General features: G+C 43.7%; 2 long non-coding RNA genes across 5 annotated transcripts in view; one reads left to right on the top strand and one right to left on the bottom strand.

The window, feature by feature from the left end:
* LOC112544034 (uncharacterized) overlaps positions 1-24,383 on the bottom strand; it is a 120,314-nt gene that overhangs the window by 31,248 nt on the left and 64,683 nt on the right. Inside the window, exon 1 of one of the 4 annotated variants that reach the window (XR_012902757.1) lies at positions 23,579-23,676. The exons of 2 other annotated variants lie outside the window; for them this stretch is intronic. This is a non-coding gene — a long non-coding RNA (uncharacterized LOC112544034). Of the gene's footprint in view, positions 1-22,170; positions 22,878-23,578; positions 23,677-24,383 lie in introns of those variants that run through there. One more of the 4 variants, XR_012902755.1, reaches the window with a different exon arrangement.
* Positions 7,738-23,709, top strand: LOC106733064 (uncharacterized). Its single transcript, XR_001369318.3, has 3 exons — positions 7,738-7,852; positions 23,419-23,493; positions 23,584-23,709. It is a non-coding gene; the product is annotated as an uncharacterized LOC106733064 (long non-coding RNA).

Below are 24,383 nucleotides of genomic sequence, written 5' to 3'. Positions count from 1 at the left end.
GTGAAGTCATGTCTCACCATTCTACTAGAATTTGTTGAGGCTATCAGCAAGCATGTGAATAAGAGTGATCCACTTGATGGTGTAATTGGATTTTCAGAAAGCCTTCGACAAGGTTCCTCATCAAAGTCCCTTAAGAAAATTTAATCATGGGACAGGAGGGAAGGTAACTGGTTAAAATAAAGAAATGATGGGTAAGAATAAACAGTTCATTTTTGGAATGGAAAGAGGTAAACAGAAGGCTCCTCCCAAGGTTCTATACTGGGACTGGTGCTGTTCAACATTCATTAGCTATCTAGAGAAGGAGTATACTGTTATGTGGCCAACTTTGCAGATCATACAAAATTATTCAAGATAGTTAAGTCCAAAGCTGACTGTGAAGATTTACAGGGAATCTCACAGGACTAGATGATTAGACAGCAAAATGGCAGACAAAATTCAACATTGATGACTGCAACAAAATACACCTTGGAATAAATAATCCCAATTGCATGTATATCGTAATTACACATTAAGCGTAAAATTAACAGGCTCCGCTTAAGAAAGATCTTGGCATCACTGTGGACAGTTCTCTGAAAAGTTCAGCTCAACATGCAGCAGCAGTCCAAAAGCCTAACAGAATGTTAGGAGCTATTAGGAAAGGGATAGAAGATAAAATAAAATATCCTCAAAATAAAATATCCTCATAATACCACAACAGCACAAAACCCTGGGGCCACCCAATGAAATAAATAAGCAGTAAGCTTACTACAAACAAGAGGAAGTATATTTTCACACTATGCACAATTAGCCTGTGGAACTCCTTCCCATGGGATTTTGTGATGGCCAAAAATATAACTGGATTAAATAAAAGAAAATAGATACATTCATAAAGGATAAGTCCATCATTGGCTATTGGCCAAGAAAGTCAGGAATGCAACCCTATGCTCAGGCAATCCTAAATTTCTGACTGCCAGAACCGGGAGGGAAAGACAAGGTGGGTCATTCCAAGTGCTCAGTTCACAAAGCTCTGGTTCTGGCCACTGTTGGTAACAGGATACTGGGCCAGATGGATCATTGGCCTGACCCAATATGAAGTTCTTATGCCTCTACTGAAAATGAAAAAAGTCCCAATTAGCATCAATTGTGAGCATGAGATTTTCTCTTCTTTTAAGCAGACAACTGTTCATTACAAAATACAGGACTATGTAGCACTTTAAAGACTAACAAGATGGTTTATTAGGTGATGAGCTTTCGTGGGCCAGACCCACTTCCTCAGATCACTTCCACTTGATCTGAGGAAATGGGTCTGGCCCACGAAAGCTCATCACCTAATAAACCATCTTGTTAGTCTTTAAAGTGCTACATAGTCCTGTATTTTGTTTCAGCTACACCAGACTAACACGGCTACATTTCTATAACTGTTCGTTAGTAACTAGATGAAGACAACCAATATTTTGTAATAGCCCCTGAGCAGTTTTCAAATGGGAATAGCTTTTAGTCACTATTAGCTCCACTGATTTGAACTAGTGATCTAAATAGGAACGTTTCTGTAACTCATTGCCCATGCCTTAAATCAATGGCTCTCAAAACATGGTCCACAGACAGCTGGCTGGTCACAAGCTGCTGGCTTGCCTCCTCATTTCAAGCTGTTACATTATATTAAAGACATCTAAAAATACACTAAATACTTTCCTAATATTATTTTCCAATGTAACTAACAGCTATTGATGCAATCAAGAGGGTAGAAATCTAAAAAATACAAGAGACAATGGTCCACATGCGCTGGAATGATGAGAGAAGTGTCCAGAAAAATTTCTTTATGAATATTTCTTGCTATTCTGTACATGTTTACGCAGGGCAAGGGTTCTCCACATAGTCCTTCCATTTTTTCAATACAAAGTTTAACATATGCAAAATACCATAGGCTATTAAGATTACTAACATGTAAAGATCATTTAAAATTTTAAGAACCATTTAATTTATTGATTTGTAAAGAAACATGCACTCTTATGGCTCTATACCAAAAATAAATACTAGAATGTGGGCTTGTTACTATAACTTTACTTTGTTTTAAAAGAACCTGACAGAGAAATGCAAAGGTCATGTGCAAGGGAAATCGAAGAGTTGGAGACGCAGTGGTCTTACATCCTGAAAGGCCCAAACTTGTTCCCCTTGACTTCATTAGGACCAAAATAGTATCCAAAGGGCAAAGCTGTCTGAAAAGACCATAGTGTTCGAACCATGAGAAGACTGCCCCAAAATGTGCAATAGCCACCTCATAAAACAAGCTAAAAAATTGATGGCACCACCAGTAGAAAAAAAAAGTCCTTTGTCTGCCTTTTTGGCATTTAAGCCTTATGATGGGTATCCAGACAGGGAAAGGGAAGAGTCCACAGTTCTGGACAGCCATTTCCTTACCTTTCTGCCAATGCCCCAGAACTCAGAGCTCATTGGATTATCTGAACATGTTTCCTATTCATGTTGACTGCAGATTTGGATAATTGTTTGCTGTGGCTTGGGCTGCAAAACAGCCTCATGAAGAGACTGGATTGAGAATTATTATGAAACACTTCACAGACATAGATGAGATAAAACCCCCTGAACAGTTTATTTGCTGGTGTTCATAGTTTACAGACAGAAGGCCTCTATGACTCTTAAAAGAAATATAAACATTAAATTATACATCAACGAAAACAAAATCCATGCTCACACTTTCTCAACTAAAATTGACAGAGTGGCTCTGATATTCCATAGATGATTAATCCTTATTGGGTACTTTATTTGGAACAGTATGCTGACCTGCATGCTATAATACAGTCCAATTCCATGACTTCAGATTCCAGGCAGGCCAGGATCTTTAGAAAGCTTGTGTGGTGATATCATAGACCATAGCTTAGCTAGGGATTCTGGGAGCCAGTTCCAAGAAGATCTCAGACTTTGTGCATGACAAATAAAGCTCTCTCACATGCTTTTCAGCTGGGCGGCTGCATGAACTTCAGCAGGAAAACTCTTTGTACTATGTGACCAGGTCACAGCAATAAACAGGGCACAGAGAGACTGAGTTGACAGCCTGTTCCTCAAGTTTTTTTATGCTGTGTTCACATTACTAAAATCAAATGCTCACAAGAGCCATCTGAAATGTTCATGCAGCAAGATTTGCTACAAAAAGAAACAGTAACAAGTTCAAAAAAAATTTTACACTTGCAAAAAAGTTCCATGGCCATTGAAACAATAGCTAGGAGGTAAGTTTTCAGCAAGATGCAGATACATGAGTTTAACCATGCAGCTTCCATTAACATTGATCCCATTGGAAATTTCTCTGTAAGGATCTAAGAGCAGAAGACTGAATAATCTAAACTGGTCTATTCTTCTTTAAGAGAGATAAATCCATCAAGGGGAGAGAAACAACAATTGAATGGTCACCTGGGAGAACTGGAGAAAGACACATTAGGATCCTCCTGGGCCATCTTCAGAAGTTATTGTACCTGCCATGCTGGATTTAGATATTAAATCTGCTCCCATTTATATTGAGAAATGTAGGTTATACAATTCTCAAGAGGCTTTTGATGGAGCAAGGAAAGGTAAAAGCCAGATCCGTCACTGTAAAATAATTGTGATGCATTTTGGAAAAAAGTGGGAATAGGGTTATGGAGACAGCAATATTCAATATTACTCTGCTAGATGTTCACAACATAACACATGCTTGATGGATAAATGAACCCACTAGAAAAGACAATGAAGGGGCAGATGGACCTGAAAGAAGATTGATGAAGTTTGTTGGGTGGACAATAAAATATTTAGTTTATTACGATTTACGTTTTGCTATTGGAAGACTGTTGATATTTAACTCATCATTATAGCATTGTTTTGTTTCATTATGAATCTTTTTTTTCCTGCTCCTTAATGTGCACCACAATGTAACATTTCTTTCCCTTTGGAGATGCTATAATTTTCTAGAGAAGGAGCTGGATCCCCTTTTTTCTCAACACTCAACAGAAAACAGGATTGGGTCACTTCTCTGTTCTTTTTCTTTTGATTTCAGAGGCAGCTAGCACAGCAGGCAATTGTTTCACCAATACAGCAAATACCTTTTCTCCTTCCATCAGTTAAGTGACCACAGTTAAGTGAGTTTCTTTATTTCTTCTAATAGTCTTACAGCACCTTAAAGACTAACAAAAACATGTAGATGGGTTGTGCCCACGAAAGCTTATGGTACCATCTACATGTTTTGTTAGTCTTTAAGGTGCTGCAAGACTATTCATTGTTTTTTTAAGTTTTTCCAGTTACAGACTAACTTGGCTATCGTTCTGTAGCCTTTATTTCTTCTGACACCCCTTCCTTTTTGAAACCTGAACCTCCTCAGAGTACTTCCAGAGAGAACAAGGAACAAGGTCAGGAGAATATGATCACCTCCTAGAAGGGAGGAGGAGCATTTCCAGACTGAGCAGCCCAACAGAGCTCCACCTTTGAGCAAGGTTACACTAGTCTATGTCGACCCAGCAACATTATTTCGGAATAACTAACATTATTCCAAAATAACATACTGCACATCTAGACTACAAGCCTCTATTTTGAAATAACATCGAACTGGAGGACTTCTTACTCTGACTCATGGTTACCCTCTGTAAGCTGGTCAGCTCTGGGAGGGGCGCCTCCCCTTCGGGGTCAGTGGGTGGCCATTCCACTCCACTACACCTGGATCAGTCTCTGGGGAGAATTAACACAACAAATAACCAGTCTGGGGTCCCCCACTCTTACCTCAGGGTGGGGTGACAAAAGTAACCAATAACAAAAGGTGGCCTGGGTTTGGGCAGGCTGTCAAATGATAGGCAGAGGCCTGGCCTTAGTTCAGGGCGGGCCACCAGTAAATGGTTTGTAGCCCGGCCTTTGGTCAGGGCGGGGCAGCCGGTAGCAGTTTTAAGCCCAGCAGTTAATCAAGGCCCAGCCCTGGTTCAGGGTGGGGCTGCAGGTAAACAGTTCAGAGCCCAGCCTTTGCTCGGGGCGGGGCGGCAGGCACAACAGTTTATAAGCCCAGCCCTTGGTCAGGGCAGGGCGGCAAGCAAAACAGTTTATCAAGGCCCAGCCCTGGTTCAGGGCAGAGTCGCAGGAAAACTTTTCATAAAGGCCCAGTTTATTAGGGCCTATCAGTTTATCAAGGCTCTACACAGGTGACATCTCCTTGCTCAGGAGGGTTGCAGGCAGTTCGCCAGCACTGGCAGAGATGGGGAGGCTACCACCCAAGCAGTGGGGGACAGGCCCGTCCACTCCACTGTGTACCGGCCCATGGCCCTAGAGGCAGCAGTTTACTGCTGTTGGATCAGCGGGGCTCCATGCCAAAACACACTGATCCGGGCGTGTCTATGTCCATGCTGTCCCCTGGGTCACTTCCCTCCTCCCCCTCAGCGCATACCTGGTAGTCAGGTAGGTCTCCCACAGTGTCAGAGGGCTCAAGGTCCATGGGCCACCCCTCAGTGGTGGGCTGGGTGTTTGAGAATTCTGGGCAAGTCGATTGTTCCCAGGGCCGCTGTGCCCAAGCAGTGTATGTCAAAGCACTTTATAACACTGCCGGATTATTTCTTTGTCAGAATCCCTGAGTGGCAAGCACAGACAGACCGGAGAAAGGGATGGCTAGTATGAAAACCGTCAGAGTCTAAAGCAGCAGCAAGAGGGAGCAAGAACACAGGCACTTTGTCAGAACTACTAGCAATGGGAGGGGTCCTGGCAGTGACATTTAGCAGGCTAGAGAGACAGCTTTTTTGGGGAGCCTATATACCTGACTTGTGATCATGTGGGTGAGTCCTTTGGACTGGCTGAGATCTCGTTAAACAGGATGGGCCTATGTCAAGCCTTGCAGATAATTGCCTCTAATGACTCATCTGGTTTAAAAGCGCGTCTAAATTGGCACGGACGCTTTTCCACAAAAGCGCATCGTTATAACGCGAACTCTGCGCCAATCTAGACACTCTTTTCTGAAAATGCTTTTAACGGAAAACTTTTCCGTTAAAAGCATTTCCAGAAAATCATGCCAGTCTAGACGTAGCCACAGGGTTTACAGTGTAGTTCAATAGCTCTCAGTACCTCCACTGCAAAATTGTTCCAGCAGCCCTGCTCCTATTTTATAAGGGAGGAAATGGAGTCAAGGACTTTCAGAAACTTGCCTAAGATCACAGAAAGAGCTCACGTCAGAACCAGGATTAGAATGCCAGAGTTCCTGACGTCCAGTCAGAAGCTTAGCACACTAGGCTGCATCTCTGCTATATTCAGAATGGCTCACAATACACTCCCCTATTGCTATGCAACTGTTTGTCAGAGCAGAAACACAATTAAACATTGGAAACAGGCTCCAGTGAACACACACCAGATGTTCTCAAATCGCTCCCCTCCGCCCTCCCCCCACACTCACACACACTGTACTTAGTTGAACTGTGGAAAGTTCAAAACTCAACATTCAGTCTGACATCTAAAGTATTTCATGACCCTCGTTTTATGAAAATTTGATTTGTTCTTTGTTAAAACCTCAAACTCCCATTTAATTCTAACATATAATTACAGCTTGAATTCATTATAGTCCCTCACATGTCAGATCCATATATTATATTCTACCTCAGAAGGCGGCCCCTGGGAAATGCGGGGGAAGTGGCTCAACACTCCCAGAAGGGGTGGGGCATTGGGAGGAAAGGGCAGGGCTGGGACAGTCAGCCCCCAGTATCACCTAGAAGGCCCAGTGCTCTCCTCGATGGCCTTCAGAGCCTGCCGGAGCATGCTACCCAGTGCTCCTGCCATGATTCTAAAGGGCTTGGCCAGGAGCCTTGGTTCCCTTAGAATAACCAGGCCTTGGGTCAATTGTCTCCTGTGCCTCTTCCCCATTGGCAGGCCTGACTCCTTGTCACCATCTTTACTGTTTGAATAAAGTTTGTTTTGATGGGCAATCCTTAGAAAAATCCAGTTGAAGGAGAGACTGGACCATGAAAGCGAGGAGCAAAAAACACACTTCAGGCAGTCTCTCTTTCTCCTAAGATGACAAAGGAGTCAGACCTTTGGACCTTGAAGGTAGATCCTGACATGGAAACAAGTGATAAAGATTTTGCCTTGGATCCAGTCTAGCCTGTTACATTTTAGTTATTTAAAAAGCATTTTATTTTTATTTCTCTTGCAACCTTTTCTGACTTTAAAACCTTACACTTGCACTCATTCAAAGCTTCTCTTAAATAAACGTATTTTAGTATTTAAATTTAAAAAAAAATCATGCAGTTTGTGTTTATACTGAATTGCTTGATAATTCCAACTGAAGTAAAAATTATTGTGCATTTGAACCTAGGACCTCTGGAGCTTAGTGTAGGAGCCACTGCAGCTTGAACTATAAAGCCAGCTGACTCTCAGCTTAGGCTGTAGAGCTCCCCTGTTCTTATCTCTCGCTGTAAGTGGGCTAAGTCAAATGCCAGTACATGAGACAGTGAACCATACTATAGGTGTGTGGGTTACACGTTGACCCCTTACTGGGGGCAATGGACCTAAATAACTGCACTGTCCAGGAGAGGTCTGGACAGTGCAGAACATGCTTTTTTGTGAGGGATTAGGAGGAAAGCAGAGGAATCTGGGACAAATGTGTTCAGGTCATACTGCAAGTATTATCCAAGGAAGCTAGAAGCCACAGTGTGACTGATGTGTGGCTGGAATGCTAGCTATGCAAAGACACTCTGGGTGTGACCAGCATGTTATGTGGCTGTTTGAAAGCAGCTCAGATGGGATGTATAGCACCAAATATTGTGAGGCAGTCCAGGTTGCAGGATTGGTTTACATCCTGGCATGCAAGAAGCACTTTTGAGCACAGCGTCAGAAGCATGGGGAAAGCACTACCACCACCACTGCTGAGGTAGGACCTGCCAGGCCATTCTGTTTTGTTGATAGGATTTTTTTCATTTTTTTAAAACTGCATCTGAGTGAATAGTATGTGTGTCTGTTATGGACTTTACGCTATTTTCATTACAAAACTACGTAAAAAAGACAGCAAATCAATTTCATAGTCAGTACTTACACAGCAGGAGACAATTCATACTGACATTTGATACCTGCTGACTGCTGCTTCCAATTATGCCAGAGGTTGGAGAACAGGGCTGTCGAAATAACAGTGTCGATTGTGCAATGAGGCTAGTTAAAATTCTAGGCGCATGTTGTACTTGGTTCAGTACACTGTCGAACTCCCACCATAAGCAAAATAGTGACATTCCTTTTTTGTTAACTTCTTAAATAGCAAAGAGATGCACAGTAATTCAAGGTAAAGTTGCATCTTTGGATATACAGCTGAATCTGCCTTGAGGCTAAAAATCAAACGATTGGCGGGAAAGTGAATGAAAAGTGAAACAAACATGATAAGGACTTATAATAATGCAACCCTGCCAGACGGTACTAGAAGGCTGGATTGCAACCCTCGAGGCAAGATCACGTGTAATGCTTGTCCACTGTCTCACAGTGCACAAGAGAATGCTGACGTCAGATCAAAGTCAATGCTTTCCTGAAACTGACTTCTAACTTGTTGGGCAGGACTGAAAGTTGAATGAAAGGACAGGAAATTGCTGAGGCATTAACTGATCTACAGAGACAATGGGGCAGTCAACTCTGGCAATGGCTGCTTCTGCACAAGCTGAAGAAAGGAGAACAGTCTGACCAAAAAAACCTAGCTGTGTGCACTCTTAATCAGCTGGATGGCAGTGGAATCTCGCGAGTGACTGCACAAGTGCCCAACTTACAGGGAACACTGGTAAAGACTGGGGTAAAAAAAACAAAGGTTAATTTCTGTCACAGTTAGTGTTTTCAGAGAGTGTGAAAACTGCCTTGTTCTCCCTCCACCCCACCCCCCACACCAGCCCTACAAGCCCCTGTCAAACACGGCATGAATATGACTAAGCCTTTTGGTCCTGCAAGAAGCCATAGCCATTTACATGGGTTGGAGACTCTACCTTAGACACGGACAGCCCTTCCTGCCCGGCACTCTGGCTCCCAGCTTCTCCTAACCTGCCTCGCCCCACACAAGGGCAGAGGGGGACCTCTGAAAAGGAATTAAGCACTACAGAATGTTTTCCTTTTCCTCTTGCTTTCCATGGGCTCAGCTGGGCTGGGTGGAGCACAGAGCCTGGGAACACGCCAGTTAGGCACACCCCCTCAAGTGTACATGGACACTGCAGCTAGGAGCAAGCCAAGAAGATAGATGTGCACTAGTGGGGCTTGAGCTAGCATGCTAAAAAGACAGTAGCATTACAGGGGTGCTAGAACAGGGCAAGCTCCCACTTTTTGCAGGCTGTAAAGACAAGTAACAGGAGTTGAGGTCGAGGGGGTGGGGGCGGGTAGGAAGAGGTAGCATGGGAGTGGGCCCTCAGAGGAAAAGGCAGGGCAGGGACTTCTGGGGGTGGTTCAGGGATAAAGGATGCTGCGGGGGAACAGTCTTGGGGGCAGTGAGGTAGGCAAGGCCATGGTTCAGGTTACTGTGTCCCCCTCCCCCGACTTTTAGAGTGCCTCTGCCACTCCTGTGGTGTGCGCTTGCAACTCTAGAAGAGGCTTGGGCTAACCACCTGAGCTCAGACCCCAGGGGCTGGGTGGGCTGTAGCAGGGGCTGTGATATGGGCCCTTAATGCCCAGGCACCCTTTCTCCCACAGCCACACCCGTCCCCCCTTACAGCCCCATACTTCCTTCCAGAGCCTGCACCCCTCATCTGGTCAGAGGTAAACCCCTCAAATGATCTAAGGTAAACAGGATGAAGTTTAATAAAGACAAACGTAAAGTTCTTCACTTAGGAAGGAACAATCAGTTTCACACATACAGAATGGGAAGCGACTGTCTAGGAAGGAGTATGGCAGAAAGGGATCCAGGGGTTATAGTGGACCACAAGCTGAATATGAGTCAGCAGTGTTATGCTGTTGCAAAAAAAGCAAACATGATTCTGGGATGCATTAACAGGAGTGTTGTGAGCAAGACAACGAGAAATCATTCTTCCGCTCTACTCTGCGCTGGTTAGGCCTCAATTGGAGTATTTTGTCCAGTCCTGGGCACCGCATTTCAAGAAAGACGTGGAGAAATTGGAGAGGGTCCAGAGAAGAGCAACAAGAATGATTAAAGGTCTAGAAAACATGACCTATGAAGGAAGGCTGAAAGAATTGGGTTTGTTTAGTTTAGAAAAGAGAAGATTGAGGGGGGACATGATAGCCATTTTCAGGTATCTAAAAGGGTGTCATAAGGAGGAGGGAGAAAACTTGTTCATCTTGACCTCTGAGGATAGAACAAGAAGCAATGGGCTTAAACTGTAGCAAGGGAGGTTTAGGTTGGACATTAGGAAAAAGTTCCTAACTGTCAGGGTAGTCAAACACTGGAATAAATTGCCCAGGGAGGTTGTGGAATCCCCATCTCTGGAGATATTTAAGAGTAGGTTAGATAAATGTCTATCAGAGATGGTCTAGACAGTACTTGGTCCTGCCATGAGGGCAGGGGACTGGACTCGATGACCTCTCGAGGTCCCTTTCCAGTCCTAGTATACTATGATTCTATGATCCTCTCCTGCATTCCCACTCCCTGCCCCAGCCCAGACTCTGTATCCAGTGCCTACATCTCAAATCCTCTTCCATATCCAAACTCCCTTCCAGAGCCTTAGGCAGGTACCCATTTGCGGGGGTGGAGGGACTTGGACCCATTCTGGGCACCGCCAAATACTCTACAACCTGACGCCCTCAGGCAGGAGAACTTAAGATGCAACCTCTACACTGATACACACTGGCTTGAGCCCTGCTAGCACAAGCATGGCTAATCTGAGCTGGGAGGCTCACTGCCATCTATAAACTTACCCCAACTGTAGCTCATGTGAAACTTGAGCCACAAACACAGACTGCCCCAACTCTTCCCTACTATGTATCCCAAGGGAGTACGTGGACATTAGCACTTACAGCCCTTCCTTGGGTGAATTCCATGCCACACCCAGCAACACAAGGTCCTGTTGGAACAGAACAGTGCAACAGAAGCTTCTTCACCTCAACAGTATGAATCTAACTCTTTACCAACCAACAGTGTACACCTAAGCTGTAGTGAAAATGGCAGAGCTCTGTGTCCTGAAGGCAATTTCTTTCTACAGACTATAATAGTGTCTTAATGTTTTTAATGGCATCATTCACAGGAATAGATTAAAAAAAAGACTGCAATGAAATACAAAAAGACTCAAATGAAGTGGTCTCAGACTATATACCAGCTGCATTCCAAAAGAAAAATGCTAGAGGTGGAGTACCCTGGTCTGAATAAGACAAGTCTTTGTTCATCAAGAATTCAAAGTCTGTGGTTACATTAATGCAGTTAAACCTCAAATATGTTTACAATAATCAGTCCTCGTAAATGCCAATTGATTCTTTAGAATACCTTAATTAACGATTTCTAAATCTTTTACGTTTGAGTAAAATCCTCAATTTATGTGTTAATATGAAGTGTCTTTTTTAATTACTAGAACAAACAATTGGTCTTATAAATCTAAATTAAATGCGTAGCTCGGGCTCATTTAAATACTTTTTTTCTTAAATCTTCCAGACAATAAGACCTATGACTGAAAGAAGTACATATGAAGCAGCATTGGCAATAATTTTATAATGCACCAATGACTCAGCCTCAGTAATACTTCAGGGTATTTCTAGTCTTTGAAAAATGGGAGGATTGAAACAAAAAAAATCTAGAAAGGCACGTTTTGACATCCACTGATTTCCCTCCTCCTTTTCCACCCCAAAAAGGGAATATAGATTAAATCTCATAGTTATATACAATTTTGTTTATGAATTTTAGACAGGATCATGTTCTAAACTATTTGATTAATCATGGATGTTAACCATTTTGGTAATGGCTCCAATCCATACTTCAGGGGCCAAATGTAACATCTCATTAATAACAATTATGTGATATGCTGTGACATGTTTTTATTTATTACAACAGTTTAATACAATTACCTTGATTGAAGAAAAAGAACCATGCAGTCTCAAACAATTATTTGTGTGAACAACAAAAGTGATTTTGCTGCATCTTACAGTATTTGATGTTTGGCGCATACTAACAGAACAGTCTATGTTGTACATTTGTCCCAACCAGGGCATTGAGGCTTGGGCATTGCCTCCCCACACACCCAGAGTAGTGGAGCTCAGGTGGGCTCAGGCTTCTGTTCCTGCCCCCCCAGCGTCATGTAGTTATTTTTGCTGCTAGAAGGGGGTTGTGGTGCAGTGAAGTCTGAAAACCATTGATCCAATGTGACCTCCTGTATAACAAAGGCCACAGCACTTCCCCACAATAATTTCTGAAGTGTAACTTTTACATCTTGATTGGAAAATTGCCTTTAGTGGAGTATCCACTACAACCCTTGCAATGTTATGACAATTATTAATTAGCCTCGCTCTTCAAAATGTACTCATTTCCCATTTAAATGTGTCTTGCCTCAGTTTCCAGCCATTGGGTTGTGTTTTACCTTCTCTGTTTGAGTGAAGAGCCTATTAAATATCTTCTTCTCAGGAAGGTACTTATCACCATCCTTCCTGAAGTGTGGACACCAGCAGTTGAGAAGCAATTGTACCATTGCCACATACAGAAGTAAAATTACCTCTTTTTTTGCTGCTCAAGACTGCACTGGTCCCCTTTTAGCCACAGCATCATCCAGAGAGCTTATGGTCAGCTGACTGACTCCCAAATCTTTTTTAAAGTTACTGCCTCCCACAGTATAATAGGCCCATCATACAAGTATTGCTTTAAAGCATACATTATTCCCAAATGTTTACACTCACATTTAGCCATATTAAAACACATAATGGCTATGTCTAGACTGGCCAGTTTTTATGGAAAATCAGACGCTTTTCCGGAAAAACTTGCCAGCTGTCTACACTGGCCACTTGAATTTCCGCAAAAGCACTGACTTCCTACTGTAAGAAATCAGTGCTTTTTGCGGAAATACTATGCTGCTCCCGTTCGGGCAAAAGTCCCTTTTGCGCAAAATTTTTGCACAAAAGGGCCAGTGTAGACAGCTGAGATTTGTTTTGCGCAAAAAAGCCCCGATCGCAAAAATGGCAATTGGGGCTTTTTTGTGCAAAAGCGCGTCTAGATTGGTCATGGATGCTTTTCCGCAAAAAGTGCTTTTGCGGAAAAGCATCCGTGCCAATCTAGACGCTCTTTTCCAAAAATGCTTTTATTGGAAAACTTTTCCGTTAAAAGCATTTCCGGAAAATCATGCCAGGCTAGACGTAGCCATATTGTTTACCTGAGCCCAGGTTGTCCAGAGTCCCTCTTCCTTATTTACCACTTCTTAATTTTTATGTCAGCTGGGTGCTTTCAGTAATTAGTTTGTTTTCTTCTGGGTCATTGATAAAAGTGTTAACTACTATAGGGCCAAGAATAGATTCCTGTGGGACCCCACTAGAAACACATCAGTTATCCAGCTTTTAATCTAGTTAATATATCTCATGTAAATTTTATAGCTTCTCCGTTTTTTAATGTCACACAGTATCAAGTCTAGTGCCTTACAGAAGTCTAAGTATATTACATCAACATTTTTACCTTTATTAACCAAATTTGTAATCTCATTCAAAAAATGTCATCTTAGTTTGACATAATCTATTTCCCATATACCTGTGTTGACTTCCTTTAATTGTATTACCCAGCTTTCATTCTTTATTAATCAAGTCCCATATCAACTGCTCCATTCTCTTGCCTGGGATCAATGTCAGACTTGCAGGCCTATAATTAGCTGGGTCATCCTGTTTACCCTTTACAACATTAGGTTTCTTTCCATTTACTGGAACTTCCCTGGTTTCTAGACTTATTGAAAAAAAATCAACATTTGTAATCTAGTGAACTCCTCAGCCTGGGATCCAAGTTATCCAGATCTGCTGATCTGAATACGTCTAATTCTAAACATCCTCATCAGATACTATTAATTGTGAGATGGAATGAAAGAGGAGAAGGGATACAGTTAGAAGTTCACACAATGAATTTTAGGTGCCAGTGCTTCAAAAGTTTCAGGAGGGTCGGAGCTTCCATGAGACGGGAGTGATCAAGGAGAACACAGAACCAGTGAGGTTTATCTAGACTGGAGCTCAAAGGTGTAATGCCCAGTTCAAGGAGACATAACCACACTAACTCTGATCAAGCTAGTGTACTAAAAACAGAAGGGAAGCCACAGCTGGCATGAGCAGTGGGACAAGCTAGCCAGCCCAAACAAAATCGGTATCTGCATGGGCAGCTAGCTTCTCCTACCATTTACATCACTTCAGCAAGCTGCATTTCTATTTCACATGCTATCTTTATGACAGTTAGCACTTGGAGGTTACCTCAAGATAGAAATTACTATAACTTCACTGAAAACCCATGGTGTCCGACATGTGGCTATTTGGTTGGTGGAGTGTGGATAGTTCTCTATAGCAGTAGCCACTGTAGCCTATGTCTGCATTGCAGAGCTTTTTGGTATCTTGGAAAAGCTCTACCACGTCCAAGGAACATAGCTGCTTTTCTGAAAAAATTTCAGAAAAGCAGACACATTTTTTCAGTATCCCTGTAAACCTTGTTCTACATGGAAGAAGGGATGTTCCAAATGAGGGTTTTTTTCCCGACATTTGGCCCCGTGTAGATGGGCCAAATGTCGGAAGAGCCTCTTTCAGAAGTAAAGTGGAAAAAGATATGCAAATTGCGGTTTGCAATTTGCGTATTTTTTTCTGACTTTTCTTTGTAGTGCAGACACAGCCATAGTGGCTACTGCTTCAGAACTGGTTGGTCACCACAGCTATAGACATATCATAAGGTTAGGCTGGAAATCTCTTGAAAACAGGAGTTTCTGTCAGTATTCTGGTACGTACAGTGTCCAATCTCTGTTTGACCAGGATAGTTTGAAGAGCACAAGTGGAAAAAAAGATACTGTAAAAAGTGCTACCAAAAAAAAAAAAAAAAAAAAAAAAGGTAGGTGTTCTAGGTTTTAGCCTGGTTTACTCTGCCACAAAGTTGCAGTATCTCCTCAGAATATTCACTTAATATCTATGCCTTGACTTTCCCCTCTAAAAATTCTCAACAAATTTTCACCCATTTTTTAAAAATGTACAGGTTGGACCTCTCTGGTACGGAACCCTCAGGACCTGACCAGTCCCAGATGAGGGATTTTGCAGGACCAGGGGAGGTCATATCTGGCTCCCCTGCTACTGGCTCCCCTCAGCCATGGACTATCTGCCAGCCTCCTGCCTGGTTCCTCCTTGCCACCAACCTCACTGCCCTCTCAGTCCCTCCACCTCCTTCTCTGTACGCCAGGCAACCCAGCCCTGCTGTGATGCACTGAGCCCTGCCCTCTCCCTCACCCTGGGAAACCCTTCTGGGTTGTACCTGACTGCCCAGCTGCGGGGGAGCCCAGCCGCCAGTCCTCCATCAGGACTCTCTGGTCCTGGAACATCTGTGGTCCTGCTGGAGGACAGATGTTGCTGGACCAAGGAGTCCCAGATTACAGGGTTCAACCAGTATTCGTTTCACATCCCTCTTGTGATCCCGCTTCATGAACATTCTAACAAATGCATTTAGTTGGAGGAATGTTTATTATAGCAGCATACATTATCAACATGTGATTTGTAATTTCAGAAAAGTGAGTATTTGCAGCAGAAAACTGATATGATGTCCAGGCATAGAAACATCCATGAGTATGTCTACACTGAAAAGTTAATTCAAAATAACAGTCGTTATTTCGAATTAATTTTAATAGCGTCTATACATGCAAACCGCTATTTCAAAATTAATTCGAAATAGCAGAGCGCTTCATTCGAATTTGGTAAACCTCATTCTACAAGGAGTAATGCCAAATTTGAAATTGCTATTTTGAATTAAGTTCTGTGTAGACACTTAATTTGAAATAGGGGGCCTCCAGTCTTTCCCATGGAGCCCTGGCGGCCATTCTGGGCACAACCAGGAAAACTTACTCTCCTCTACCCCCACCACGAAGCCATTAAAGGGGTAGACCCTGGCCATAGTGCCTGTGCCAGCTCCAAGCCTGCCAGCCCAGAGCCAGCAGTGGCCACTGGGGCCCGAGCCAGTGGCTCCAAAACATGAGCCAACAAAGTTACTGGCAGCCAGCCCTCCACCGCTCCCCAGGAGCAGTCTGCCAGCACCCAGGAGCCTGACAGGGCCCGGAGAAGGTGGGTGCCTTCCTGGTCCAGGGTGGTGATCATGGATCTTATTCAGGTTTGGGGGGGGGGGGGGGATGCCCCCAGCGCCCATGATCTCCACACTAGACAGAGGAATGCAGCCATCTATGGCAGAATAGCTGCCAGCCTGGCCACCAAAGGCCACATGCGAACCCAGAAGCAGGTTTGCATGAAAGTCAGGTTGGTCTGGTGAGACCCCCAACCCTGGGCCCTGAGCTTCCCCTCCCCCTTCTTCCCCTTGCTTCCCCCTTCCAGCTCCCTCCTCCCAGGTTTCCCCCTCCCCTCTCCCACCTCATTTTCCAGTCTCCCCAGAGGTTCATCCCCCCCACAGTTTTGTTCAATAAACCGAGTTTCTATTTTTGAACATATGTGTCTTGTTTGACATCAGGAAGGGGGGCTAGGGAGGGGTAAGTGGAAGGACGTGAGGGAGGAATGGGGCATGAGCCCCCAGTGGGGAGGACCGGGATGGCTCTGAGGGCTCCTCAGGGTGGACGCTCTCCCGCAGGGCCTCCTGGTTCCTGACAGCCCCCTGATAGACTCCCTGGATGGTAGCCTGTGGCAACACCACCACAAGATGCACTGGCGTGCCCAGGGGCAGCTCTGGCTCCATGTGGCCGAGTGCTGTGGTGTCCCGAGTGCCGGCACTCAGGGCACTCCAAGACACGACTGCTTTGCTGTCCCTCAATGAGGTAAACAAGCAAGCAGGGAACCCTGAGAACTGTCTGTCCGGGGTGGGGGTTGGATCCCTTTAAGCTCTGAGCTCAGTTAGCGTGTGGGGCTGCTGCCTGAGGCTAAGTCCTAACCTGATGCCCTGCCAGCACTGGTTCCGGCCAGCCTTAATTTCGGTTCAGGGTCCACTCAGTGTGGACGCGCTATTTCAAAATAGCAAAACACTATTTCAAAATAGGTTGTGTGTGTAGATGTTTTAATTCGAATTAGCTTAATTCAAATTAACTATTTTGAATTAAGTTAACTTGAATTAACGCTGTAGTGTAGAAGTATCCCATGTCACTCAGGTGTCTGATCAAAATGAATCAATGTAGACCAAATATCCAAGTTCAGTTATTATATATGAACAATGAACTTCCCACAGGCAACACAAAGTGTAAAAATTGCTTATTGAAATTATTCAGGGGTAATTCTGAACAAGAAATACACTTAAGAAAATCAAAAGGTGCCTTTGGACAATCCCCAAATAGGAAAGAGGCCAAATTTATTACATTAAATATTCACTAAGATTTATTCATCTCTTTCAAAAACTGGAACTATAGCTACCTATCACAGGCATTACAAGATTAAATTTTTTTAAAGTGCTTTGAGATCGTAAGTTGGCAGACACACTAGTAACGTAACTGTTTCCTTGTTCAAATGGAACATTTGTGCAAAGGAAACAAGAAAAACTACATCTCCCTAATGCAGTAAAAGTTTGCATGAGAAATTTAAGACTGGATGACCATTATGCATGTTTCAAGATACAGAAGTCTGATCAACTAGACACTCAGAATTCAAGGCAATGGGAATGGTAAAAATAAAAATATATTATAAGAGTCAAGTGAGCATATGAGATGAGTTGATAAAATCTGACATTGCACAGGCACAAACTCGTTCCTTGAGAACAAAGAGTATCCAACGTCTGGCAAAAATGTCCAAAGACAGCAGGGTATAACAGACCCTCAGATTTCCCTTCTCAAAGGAAAGAAATATCTGGAAGACTCATTCCCTCCCTACGCCAGTCATGCTTTCAAGATTTTCTGGAAATAAAAACTGGAAAGGACAATTCTTCTTTCCAACTGGCACTATACAAGAGTCCTTTTCTACGTTGCTTATTATCTGTGCAGGTGGAACATCTACTGATGTCACTGGAAGCTCCAGGCAGAGAATAAGTAATAGGGACTTTCCACAGTACAGATGAGAGGGAGTATTTCATTCAGCTTCTTAAAGACTTAAACATTTCCCCCAGTCTAGTCACTGAGAAAAAGTACTGAGAAACAAGAGGAAATACATATGTCATGATCACTTTGTCAACTTCAGTTCTCTCTGACTAAAGACAGCTTTTTCCTTCCTGAGTCAATCCAGTGTGATGATTTTATGGATTGTTCCAGTATTCAAATTTATTTTGTTTCATAGAAAGCTGGATTAGGAGAGGGGGAGAATCCTCAATGGAAGAGATTTCCAGCATGAAATAATAGCCCATAAGCTAGACTTGCCCACATTTTGTTTCCATGCATGTGGAACAGTTGGCATCTTTTTAAGCACTCAGTTATATCAAATGAAGTAAAGTCTATTTTAAAATGGTTTAAAAATAACATTGAAGCCAATTGTTAGATCTTATATCCTCCAAGTTCATTTCCAAATATGACTTACTAAATACAGAGGTTTCCGAGTTACTTTAGTACAGCTAGGGAGTAATGTCATCAATTGCTACTGCCTCAGAGCATCAGGTACTAGATGAAGTATAGTCGGTAGTGCAATTGAACCCTGTGGAGGATTGCAGCAGTGAACCTCGGGTCTTTTTACTCAGCACTCAACAAATACTAATTGTGGATAATTTGCTCTCTTTCAAGCATGCGCACCCACTCATTCACTACTGAGCTTTGCAGTGTGTATCAGAAAACATGTTTTACACCCTCCCGCCCACCAACACACCTTCACAATTCTAAATATCAGTGTGCTCAGAACTACCATTACAGCTGAACCTTTCCTTGCCACACATACTGCATATATCTAGATACTTATATTTCATGTTAACTTTCCAACGGACTGACCTAATGGAAAAATTATGTCCTCATCATTCTCAAACTTTAATTTTTTTTAATTAAGAAGTAGGAAATTATGTCAAGTGTCGCAGCTCCTAAATGAGTTGATTTTATATAGCCTCAATCAGCATTTTCTAGTTTTAAAAATCATCTTTTTTTGCAAACACCTTGGAAGCTAGATTTCTGAGGCTTTAGATTTGAAAGTACTAAAGGGCAGGGAAAGAGGGGGATGGGGCTAGAGTAGGAATGTCCAGAAAACCAAGGGAACAATGCTTGAGTAAATATTCATGAAGACAAAACTGTTTAAAAATGGCAAGATCATCTTCCAGATTACTAAAATGTCTTTTTTTTTGCACCTTCAGAAGACTAGGAGATGTATAGAGCCCAGCTGTCCCTGCTTCAATGCAATCCAAAGCCAGTCAAAGAGAATTCCCCAGTGTGTTTTCACTTGCTACTAAGCAGGATAGCTGCGCCCCCCCCACCCCAGGAGACCAGGAAGACACGGGTGGCAGACCGAGACGCACCGCGGTCCCGCCGCCTGGGTCCTCCGCGGCTTTGCTCCAGCAGACCAGGGAGACGGGGAGCAAAGCCTCTGAGGACGCCGGCAGCGGGACAGCCGCGGGGCGCCTGGGCTGCTCCGCTTCCGGCTTCCCCGAGGCTTTGCAAAGCCGCGGGGGGGGCTCAGGCAGCGGGGCACCTGCTCCGCTGCTGGCTTCCCCACGGTTTTGCAAAGCTGCGGGGGAAGCCGGCAGCGGGACAGTCCAGACGCCCCGCGGCTGTCCCGCTGCCGGCGTCCTCAGAGGCTTTGCTCCCCGTCTCCCTGGTCTGCTGGTCTCCAGCAGACCAGGGAGACGGGGAGCAAAGCCGCGGAGGACCCAGGCGGCGGGACCGCGGTGCGTCTCGGTCTGCCACCCGTGTCTTCCTGGTCTCCTGGGGTGGGGGGGGCGCAGCTAGTACGCCCCCCCCCCCCAGCAGACTAGGCTTTTCTCCAGACGCCTGTGGCAGAGCAGCTGGGGTGCTGCCGGTTGGTCCCGCAGCGCCACTCTGGGCGCTACTGGTCCAACCCAGCAGCACCCCAGCTGCTCTGGTCCTGATTCAGCCGCTGCTGGTCAGTTTCAGCAGCGGCTGAATCAGGACGCCTGGTGCAGAGCAGATGGGGTGCTGCTGGGTTGGTCCAGTAGTGCCGAGGAGCGGCGCTACTGGAGCAACCCAGCAGCACCCCAGCTGCTCTGCCCTAGGCGTCCTGATTCAGCCGCTGCTGAAACTGACCAGCGCTGACTACAGGAAGCCCGAGGCAGAGTTGCTCTGCCCCGGGCTTCCTGGAATCAGCTGCTGATCAGTTTCAGCAGCAGCTGACTTGGGGACGCTTGGGGTTCTTAAGTTGATTCTGTATGTAAGTCAGAACTGGCGGTCAGTTTCAGCAGCGGCTGAATCTGGACGCCAGTTCCGACTTACATACAGATTCAACTTAAGAACGAACCTACAGTCCCTATCTTGTACGTAACCCGGGGACTGCCTGTAAATCATTAGGTGTCAGAGCCTTTTCCTGAGGTATCCCTCAACTCCTGAACATGTTGCTACCAGAAATTCAGGTAGCATCAATTTTGAAAATATCTTTAAGCATATTAAAAGCATATTTCAGCCCTGATTTTCTTTATTCCTGAAAGCTTTAATTTCAGGATTCTCTTCACAATAGCTTCCTCTATTTTCAGCCTGGAAAGCACAGTTTAAATATATTTATATTGTACCCAAAACAACACTGGACAAAATACAAATAAAATCTTCTACAGCACTTGCCATGCAGAGCTCTTTGAGCCTATTTCTCATTTGAAAGTAATTCCATAAATGTCCTAGCTGGGTTTGCATGGGTATTGGCCACTGTCTTTCCTATGTTCTTATGACAATCACAAGCCAGAATGTTCACTCTTTGTGCGAATGAAACATCCCATATTCACACAACACCCTCTCTCTTTGTTCACTGTGAAGTCATACATATTGCCTGAGACACCACACAAGATCATAGGAACCCATCGCTATTAACTTGTAGCCAATGCTATTACTGAATGACCTTTGCACTGAACACAGGAATCATTTAAAGCTTTCAGCAAACAAAGAAAACCGATATTTCAGAGAACAGAGTGAACTTCGGAAACAGAACATACATGTGTGATATAAAATGTAAGGAAACTGAATTGAAAAAAATGACACTCTCTCCCAATGGCTTTTACACATATTCACACAACACCCTCTCTCTTTGTTCACTGTGAAGTCATACATATTGCCTGAGACACCACACAAGATCATAGGAACCCATCGCTATTAACTTGTAGCCAATGCTATTACTGAATGACCTTTGCACTGAACACAGGAATCATTTAAAGCTTTCAGCAAACAAAGAAAACCGATATTTCAGAGAACAGAGTGAACTTCGGAAACAGAACATACATGTGTGATATAAAATGTAAGGAAACTGAATTGAAAAAAATGACACTCTCTCCCAATGGCTTTTACACATCCAGGAAGACCCATGTCTAATTTCACCAGACAAAAATTGGGGGTGGGGAGGAAAAATGAGGGCATATCTGAGCTAATCAGGGAACGTGCTATGTACTTAAAAACTCTGAGATCATATTTGTACTGGGGTTTTGCCCCAACTAGAGCTTTTGGTGGCCAGCCACCATTGAAAACCCTTCATGTACATGAACACAGCCGTTGCTTGCATTTCCTGAGCTTATCCCTTGCTTGAAACTGGGGCAAGCTGCATCGGTGCAAAATTGCACCCTACAGCAATTTACTTTCTCTACACTAAATAGGGGCTGGTAATGGGGAAGTTACACTGGTGGCTGGCCACCACTCAGACAGCTCTTCAGTGTGGACCTTGGCTTCATGATACAAGGTAACTCTGCAATCAGGGAAACAAAGAAGTTATCTGCTAGTTTGACCAGAACATAAACAATTAAACATAGGTCCAGACTTCAGCCTCAAATCCCAACACTCCAGAATTTAGGGAAGATTTGCTGAGATCTCAGTGTTACAACTAGGCATCTGGAACATGCTGAAACTGATTCATGAACGCCAAATATTTGCAGTGCCAAGGGATTCAAAATCAGATCCAAAATTTAGAACACAGGGATTCTTTTTAATAGTATTATTATTAAAACACTTCCCATTAACTGTGGAAAATTACAGCACTCTCCAGACCTCAGGTTAACAATAATTCACATCTGAGGGCACTAGAACTCAGTGAAAAAAATATACTTACAACTGGAACAAGTTAGAAACAAGATAGAAACACTTCAGTTATGTCCAAATGATTTTTTAAATGATAGTTCCGAAAGGAATTGCAGAGAGTAATAACCATAGACAGACCAGGGAAAAGCTGAAGGCATTCCTGCCAAAACACACACATTTTCCCAGCTGCATCAGAAAAAATATGCAAAGCAGCCCCACCTCATCAACATTTCCACTCTCTCAGAAGTGAGCCACTTCTGCTTTGGTCTGATCCCCTTGGTCACTCATCCAATCACAGACACAGAGACTCATGGTATAGCTTTTCTTCTAACAAGTAACTTGTTTCATTTAACCGGTGCCAATGAACTTTGCCTCTAAACTTTGCAAAATAGCACACTTATCGGATTATAAAATTCCTTTTGTAGTCAAGAGATCAATTTCCAATGCAGCATAAACATTAACATATGTTACAACATTACTCACTACAAGAAAGCTAAATGTTAACTTCTACATAATAAAGTTAATATAACCAAAAATACAGATATGCCAAGATTTGCACACAGCTACATAACCCTACAACATGTGAGCAGGGAAGTACCATACAAGAGCTGAAGCCTATGGTAAATAGTAGTAAGCAATACAGATCACCTGGTCTACACTGGAGGGTTCTTGCACAAGAACATCTTGCACAAGGGTTCTTGTGCAAGAACTCTTGCGCAAGAACACATCCATACTGCCATATGCTTTTGCACAAGAACATCCATGGCAGTGTGGATGCTCTCTTGCGCAAGAAAGCTCTGATGGCCATTTTAACCATAGAGCTTTCTTGCGCAAGAAGTCCCTGCCGCACGTGCACACTGCCCTCTTGCGCGACACCATACTGTAAATCTTCTTGTGCAAGAGCGAACGGGCAGTGTGGACGCTCTGCGCAAGAACCCGCCAGTATAGACATAGCCTAGGGTTTCATCTACATTGTAATAAAATTCCCGTGGCTGGCCTAGGTCAGCTGGCATGTGCTCTCAGGGGAGCCTGCGCACCTGCTATTCTGAAGCCCACACAGCTACACTGCAGTTTTTAGCCAAGTATCCTGAGCCAATTTACCCAGGCTTTGAGATTTAGCACCATGAGGTTTTTTTATGGCAACATAGACATGCCGTCTAAGTGAAAATAGAAGGTATGTATGTAGTCATTCGTTTGATTTTTCATTCCCTTTAACTTTGTTTCACCTTTTTTTTTGTTTAGTTTTGTTCAAGTTTAACCAGCATCTATTTATTTCCAGAGATCAGCTTCTGTTGAAAAGAAAAAACATTTAGTTCAGGTACCTCCTAATCCACATGCTGATACCAAAACCAAGGTAAATTTGCAGTCTCTTCTTTTCTACAGTGGAATAGAATTGGAGTACAATTTATTTTACATGTATTTTAACCATCTCCATTTACCTTAGGAGAGATAAGCTCTGGAAGGCCTCATTGTCTTCATCTGGTGTTGATCTATGAACTTTCCGAGTGGAAATGGTTTAGAGTCTCTACGCCATAGCTAGGGAATAAGAACAAGCAAGAGCAGATGGGAGCAACACAAGTACAGGAGTCTTAGCACCTGAATTAGCCACAGCTGTCACTGCAACAGCTGAATGCTTTTCACCTTGCAATGAAGATGTTACTGGCACCACTGAGGCTGGACAAAGATGAAGACAAACCATGCTACAGATGACCAAAGGGAATTCTGCTTTTCCAAAACATGCTGGAATTAGATCTGAAGTACAGCTCTGCAGTGTAGAATGGATTGTAGCAGTTTAGAATAAAGCAGCCACACAGTGCTTTTCATTGTCATTTGTGCTTCCTGCCAGGCCTATCAAAATTATTTAGAAACTTTGCAGAGGTTTGTGGTTGACACAGAAATTCAGAGTTTCTAAGGAAGGGGGAGGGGAGACTGAAGTGAGGCCTTGTGGGCTAAATAGAACCACAACATTCTATGCTGCATTTGACTACCACAGCCCTGAAAAAAGGAGCTTTGTCCCACAATGGTTACAGGCCCGAATGCACAGCCTTGATTTGACTAGCTAAGACTGAGATTGATCCTGCAGTCTCCACCATAGCATAAGCACTTCCATATCAAAGAGGAGGGTAGCTGCAGTCTCTTCAGTATTCTGTCAATTAGATGAGCATGGCAAAAGAGGGGTCTTGACAGTAGACCCATTTGAGGAAAAGCTTGGCGACCTTTCTCTACATCCCGTGTTCCAGAGAG

Source organism: Pelodiscus sinensis, chromosome 3 (genome assembly GCF_049634645.1).
Source record: "Pelodiscus sinensis isolate JC-2024 chromosome 3, ASM4963464v1, whole genome shotgun sequence".
Lineage (NCBI taxonomy): Eukaryota > Metazoa > Chordata > Testudines > Trionychidae > Pelodiscus > Pelodiscus sinensis.
Note: the sequence above shows the minus strand (reverse complement) of the source record. Positions and strands in the feature narration are given on the sequence as shown.